Source organism: Helianthus annuus, chromosome 17, assembly GCF_002127325.2.
Source record: "Helianthus annuus cultivar XRQ/B chromosome 17, HanXRQr2.0-SUNRISE, whole genome shotgun sequence".
Lineage (NCBI taxonomy): Eukaryota > Viridiplantae > Streptophyta > Magnoliopsida > Asterales > Asteraceae > Helianthus > Helianthus annuus.
In genome coordinates this window covers 190974741-190980359 of record NC_035449.2, presented here as the reverse complement: position 1 = coordinate 190980359, position 5619 = coordinate 190974741, and the positions used below count along the sequence as shown (strand labels likewise).

Genomic DNA, 5619 nt, shown 5'->3' with positions numbered 1-5619 from the left:
ATCTTACGTTGAGCCACTAACTTTAAGTATGTATATTGGTTGCGTGTATAAACACCAATTTATAACACAAAAATAGTTAAATTTTGGGTTTTCGATTAGAGCCTCCGTAGTGGGGCTGGATATGGCGCTGGAGACAAGCATAGCGCTCGACAACACCATTACAGCCGGCGCTATGGGGATTGAATTTTGATTCTTCGCGAGAAATATCACGCCATGCCCCTTTCTCCCCTACTCACACACATATATTTACATACATATGTATGTATAATCGAAGGGGCTATATAACCCCCTTACCACTACACCCTCTTGTGATATAACCATCCACAAAGCCGCTCTTGCACTTTTTCGCCATTTGTCGCATAACCCTCACCAAAGAACTTTATGGGGCTTTATGACTACACGTGGCCTTATAGCCCATTTAATCAACAAGTTGCGTGTAGCCTAACCAGTTTAACATATGAGTCATGTTCGTGTTAACCCAGTTAATAAATGGGTGTTCGAGCTAACCTCTATTTATAAAGTTAGATTTTTCATAATAACTAGGGTCATTGACCGACGCGCGTTGCGCGATTTACATTGTGGTTAGCATATATGATTATAAAGCATTAAAAAGTTTTTTTCTTTTGGATTTCTTGCGTCACATGTTTGGTTTCTAGGTTTAATCTTTGTGCTAAAATATTTATCATGCTTCATTTCTAGGTTTTGTTACTATGAATGGACATTGATCCTAATAACCAATAGAAGAAATGGCAACTTTAGTTTCAAAGCGGGTTTTTTTTTCTTGTTGGAGATACTCTATCCATAAAAAAACTCCCAAAGATTTCTAAAGTTGCTACGTTTCACAAAAGTAGTACATACATATTGAATTTGCTAAGATCATATTACAAAAAAAAGACATTGATGAACATAAAACAAACTATATACAACATTCCACTTATTTTTATAAAGCCCTCATCAAGAGATGTGATGGTTTCTGTGTATTTTTATGTCCTCAAAGTAGAGGTTAGAGTTAGGACAAGTTTTGAAAAAAGTGTTTGTTATAAGTTTTTGTAACAAACCCATATAGATAACTCCATCAGTGGCATACGCAAACTGATAAATTTTTGTAACAAACCCATAAATTAAGATCAAGAGAACTTACATGGAGCCATGTTTAGCAACATTCGCTTGGCTGCAAGTTTCGCCTGTTAACGGAAAAAGTTTCCTCTGTTTTTGGACAATTCTGACAAGGCATGTTGTCGATTTATATGATTAAAACTCAATAACCAATGACCAAAGAACATAAATATGTATATATACACTTTTATTATGTCCGCAACTCACTTAAAGTTTTGGTTCCGCGATTTAAAACAATAGAAAATACAAAATAGTGAAATTAACATACGCGTTATACCGATTCGAACCGGGTTGAACCGAGCAGCACCGAGACCCGCACTTGAGCTGAGACCTAAGCTGACCCGAATCAATGCTGACTGATGTTGACTTGTCGAACCGAACCAAAGCTGAGCTCACCTAAGTTGACCGAAATGAAGTTGAACCGTAACGTGAACTTGATTAGAAAGATACTCGAATTTGTTAACTTGAATAAACGTAACCCACATCAGCTTCTAACCTGAACCGAACCAAGATAGGGTCCAAAAATGAACCGAGCCAACACACCACGTCGTCTTGATGAGGACTGAACCGAAATCGCTGACCCGAGGCTCGAGTGAACGGAAACCCGAAACCTGAACCGAGTGAACAACCAACAGAACATTATCGCTTCAATAAATAAAGGAATATAATGAGAAGTAGCAGGGGGTGTTACCGTAAACATCGTTGGCCAAAAGGTCTCGGGGAACAATTTAGCTGTCTTAGGATATCCAAAGGCGCCGGTTATACTTCATTTGATCCAAAGTACATTAAAAAATTTATCAAACTAATCCTTACAAAATAGCTTCTAACTGTTAAAAAACTATAAGATATTTTTTATATCAGCCTTCAACGTCAAGCAAAAATTCACTGGTTCACCGATTTTGCGAGCGACTGGGTCTGGTAGTATCTAGCAACAACAATTGGAATTTCAAACTATGAAAGTGATTAATGATACATTTAAGTTGATTGTTTTTAATAGATCTTTCTAGCAACAACAATTGAAATTTCAAACTATGAAAGTGATTAGTGATACATTTAAACTGATTCTTTTTAATAGATCTTTCTCTTTAAAAACTCTATATGAGAAAACAAAATTTAAATAAGCGAACTTGAATGTGCGAGTAAAACGCTTTACGTATACATTCATATAAAGCTATCAAGTGAGTAATGATACATTTAAGTTGACTTTTTTATGAATGTTTCAGTTCTAAAACTCTAAATGAGAAAAACAAATTTAAAAACCATCGCTTGACCTGTGTTTGGCGTTGATACGAAGCATTCAATTTAGGGATGAGCAAATACCGATACCGTCCCGATCCCAAAAATCCCGATCCCGAATATCATGAAAACTGGATACCGATACCGAAATATGTCGGTACGGTATCGGTATTTTGAAGGTAAAATTTGGTATTATATCAGTACCGTACCACACCCGTCCCGATACCGAAAAAGCCAAAAAGTGGATACCGATTCCACTACCGAAAAAAAATCGGTACGGTATTTTCGGGATCGGAACGGTATTTGCTACCATTTGCTCATCTCTAATCCAATTCATACAAATCAATGTCAGCCTTCCTGTTACTATCCTCTATGACCCACTTAAAATAAAAGGGAAATTAGTTAAATCCTGACTACTATCTAATTAACAAAAGGAAAATAAAATCTCACGATCTAGATACTACAGTCTCACATTATGAAATAAGCAAAATGTAACTGCTCATTCAAGATAACAAATTTCAAAGTTCAAACACAATTAATTTGATAAGCAGTTCCGATAAGCAAAATACTAAACACCCCACAAAACAGTTTATCCCAGTTTCTAAAAACAATGATTACTATCTGTGTGCATTTGATAATGTGATAAAATTGATAAGGGTACTGTTTTTTAAACCCGATCCTATTAGCCTTATTTAATCAATTGCATACCCTTAAACCGAACGACTCAAACATTATTTATTACTTATTAATCTACGTAATAAGCTTCAAATAATTAGACCTCATTACCAACTAATCCTCAACAGTCATTCATCCGAAATAAGATCGATCCAAACCTGGAAAGTTCCAATTATCATATTGCTTGTGCTGTGGGAACCGACACCTTAGATCTGGACTGCTTCCACATAAATTGTGTTCATGATCCCATCACTCTACTGCTATTTAAAAAAAAAAAAGCATTAAAACAGCTAAGACTCGCAAAGTACAGCAAAACGATGTGGCTCAGATCTACCAGAAATTGTGGCTGCAAGGTGGGTTGCAGGTCAAACCCTACCATCCGCCATCCTTGCCATGCCATCATCAACTTGGAAAAACTTTTGAGGTCATCATAGCCTAGTGATAGAACCCATTACCACAGCCAACCAACAAAACTGTAGCAAAATACTGTAGTTAGATCACAAAACTGCTATAAAACATCGGTTCAGTAGGCTCACATATAGATCACAGCCAAGAAACCAAAAGCCCTAAATAGATAGTATAACATCGATACGTTAGGCTCACAAAAAGATCACAGCCAAGAAACCAAAACCCGTAAGAAAATTAACGACAAAGAGGTAAAAAAACTTGAATGATATACACACTCAAAACCATCGCCACTGTCCACCAACCAGGAGCGGTGGGTGGCAACCAGAGCACATGTCATGTGGCCTTCTAAGGAGTCGCAAATGATGAAAATACCCTTGCCCACAACATGATATAATCAAGACACCCTTCTACCGTTCTGTGACCATCATCACCCTACAACGTCAATGACCGGGGAAGGCGAGTGGTCGGTAACAGCCTCTGCCAAACAGAGTAGGTGATGAGAGAGAGAGACCGGAAGAGAAGACCTTTGGAAGGAGGCGGCAACGATGGGAGAGAGCGCGGAAGAGAGAACCAGATGCCGATATGCATGTGGCTGCCGCCGTGGCTCCGCCACCAGGGACGGCACCGCTTCTCCCAGCTCTCTCTCTGTCGACCTACACACCGCATCCTCAGGGTGACCGGATGACGAAGTGTCCGCCGTGGTGGCGGAGGGAGTTGCTCCCGTCTCTCTCTAGATTCTGAAGTAGACGTGAAGAAGCAAGTTGGTGGTGATCAGGTGAAGGGATTTAGGGTTTTGATTTTGGGGAAAAAGGGACGATGATGGTGATCTGGTAACGTGGCAAAGTTTTAAGGGTGGAAAGTACTGTTTATACTGTTCATAACGTTGGTTTTTTAATATATAGGATAATTATAATATAACATAATGATTACATGAATACCAAGTTAATTATTACATTTTTTACTTCAATTTATAACAAATTTTTTTCTCACAAATAGATCTCATTATGAACATCATATATACTAATGAGTCATGATCACTATGCCATTTTCACACGTCATATATGCTTTTTATAATAAACACATAAATAACTTATGCAACAGAAATATCATTTTGTAATTCTATACAATAATGTAGTTTGTTCACATTTATTAAATTGAACATGTTATACAAACCTACCAATTTTTTTTTATGAGATGAAGATTTCCTTAGAAAGTACAATATCTACTATATATTCCTCTCCTTTTACTTTTATTTAAGAATTTTTTGTCGATTATGCAAAATTTGTCACTGACGTGAAATTTTTATAAAAGTACATAGACACATCGTAAATCAGGTTAATATTCTTTTGTGATATGTTTGAAATTTGTTCATGTATGTTATAAACAAAATATTGTATAATAAGAAAACTATCACATCAATATTTATACCAACAAAATTAAACATATTTATTCATTTCTAGAATAAAAATACATTGGATTTGGTTGTGGCTATAGGTGATATTACCAAATGGAGTGATCTCCACCTTAGAAAGGCACCTAATGAAATCCACTCATGTCATCTTTTTTTATTTGCTTTCTTTTCCTTAGCTTTTTTAATAATTATAACAAAAGAACAACCACCCACTACTCCATGTTTTATTCACAAAATCTCATTTTGTACCTTCTTTAGATCTTCATGGTACACCTCACCCTTTTAATTATGTTTGTCACTCAAATTCTTTTCATTTTATTTTAATTTAAATTCTATTTTACAGAAAACACCAATTGAGTATAGTGAAATAAGGGGATATTGATAAATAAATAATTCTTAATAAAAACTTGTTTTAACTTTGAAGGGTATACACACTTATATTTGTTACTTAAAATGTGAGGCCATTCTTGATATTTTGAATTTCATGTACGGCTAGTAAAAATAAGTCATTAAAACAAAAACTTATATATATAAATAAAATTCGTTAATACGATGATAATTGTTTGGATAAACCTATCTAAAGCCCCAACTTGAGATTTTCTTAATTCTTTGTATAGTTTTCTTTTTTTACGTTTTCTACTAGCAGATAGTTGTTTATGAGGCATACTTTCTGAAAAGCGTATAAGTTTCAAGCTAACAATAAAAATCTAAAGTAGGCTAAATTAAACATTTAATATAAATGAGTAATCAAATAACCTACTCACTAAACAATA

The 5619-nt window shown here is 35.5% G+C and overlaps 1 long non-coding RNA gene across 6 annotated transcripts; it reads right to left on the bottom strand.

The window, feature by feature from the left end:
* Positions 1 to 881: 881 nt before the first annotated feature.
* On the bottom strand, positions 882 to 4410 carry LOC110920698. Of its 6 annotated transcripts, none has more exons than XR_004885516.1 (6): positions 3362 to 4309; positions 3186 to 3284; positions 1808 to 2041; positions 1613 to 1727; positions 1385 to 1512; positions 882 to 1222 (listed from the first exon to the last, which is right to left on the bottom strand). It is a non-coding gene; the product is annotated as an uncharacterized LOC110920698 (long non-coding RNA). The 6 variants fall into 6 exon arrangements; XR_002581849.2 differs by lacking the exon at positions 882 to 1222 and having other exon boundaries at positions 1236 to 1512; positions 3362 to 3500; positions 3711 to 4309; XR_002581848.2 differs by lacking the exon at positions 882 to 1222 and having other exon boundaries at positions 1236 to 1512; positions 3186 to 3287; positions 3362 to 4410.
* Positions 4411 to 5619: the final 1209 nt, after the last annotated feature.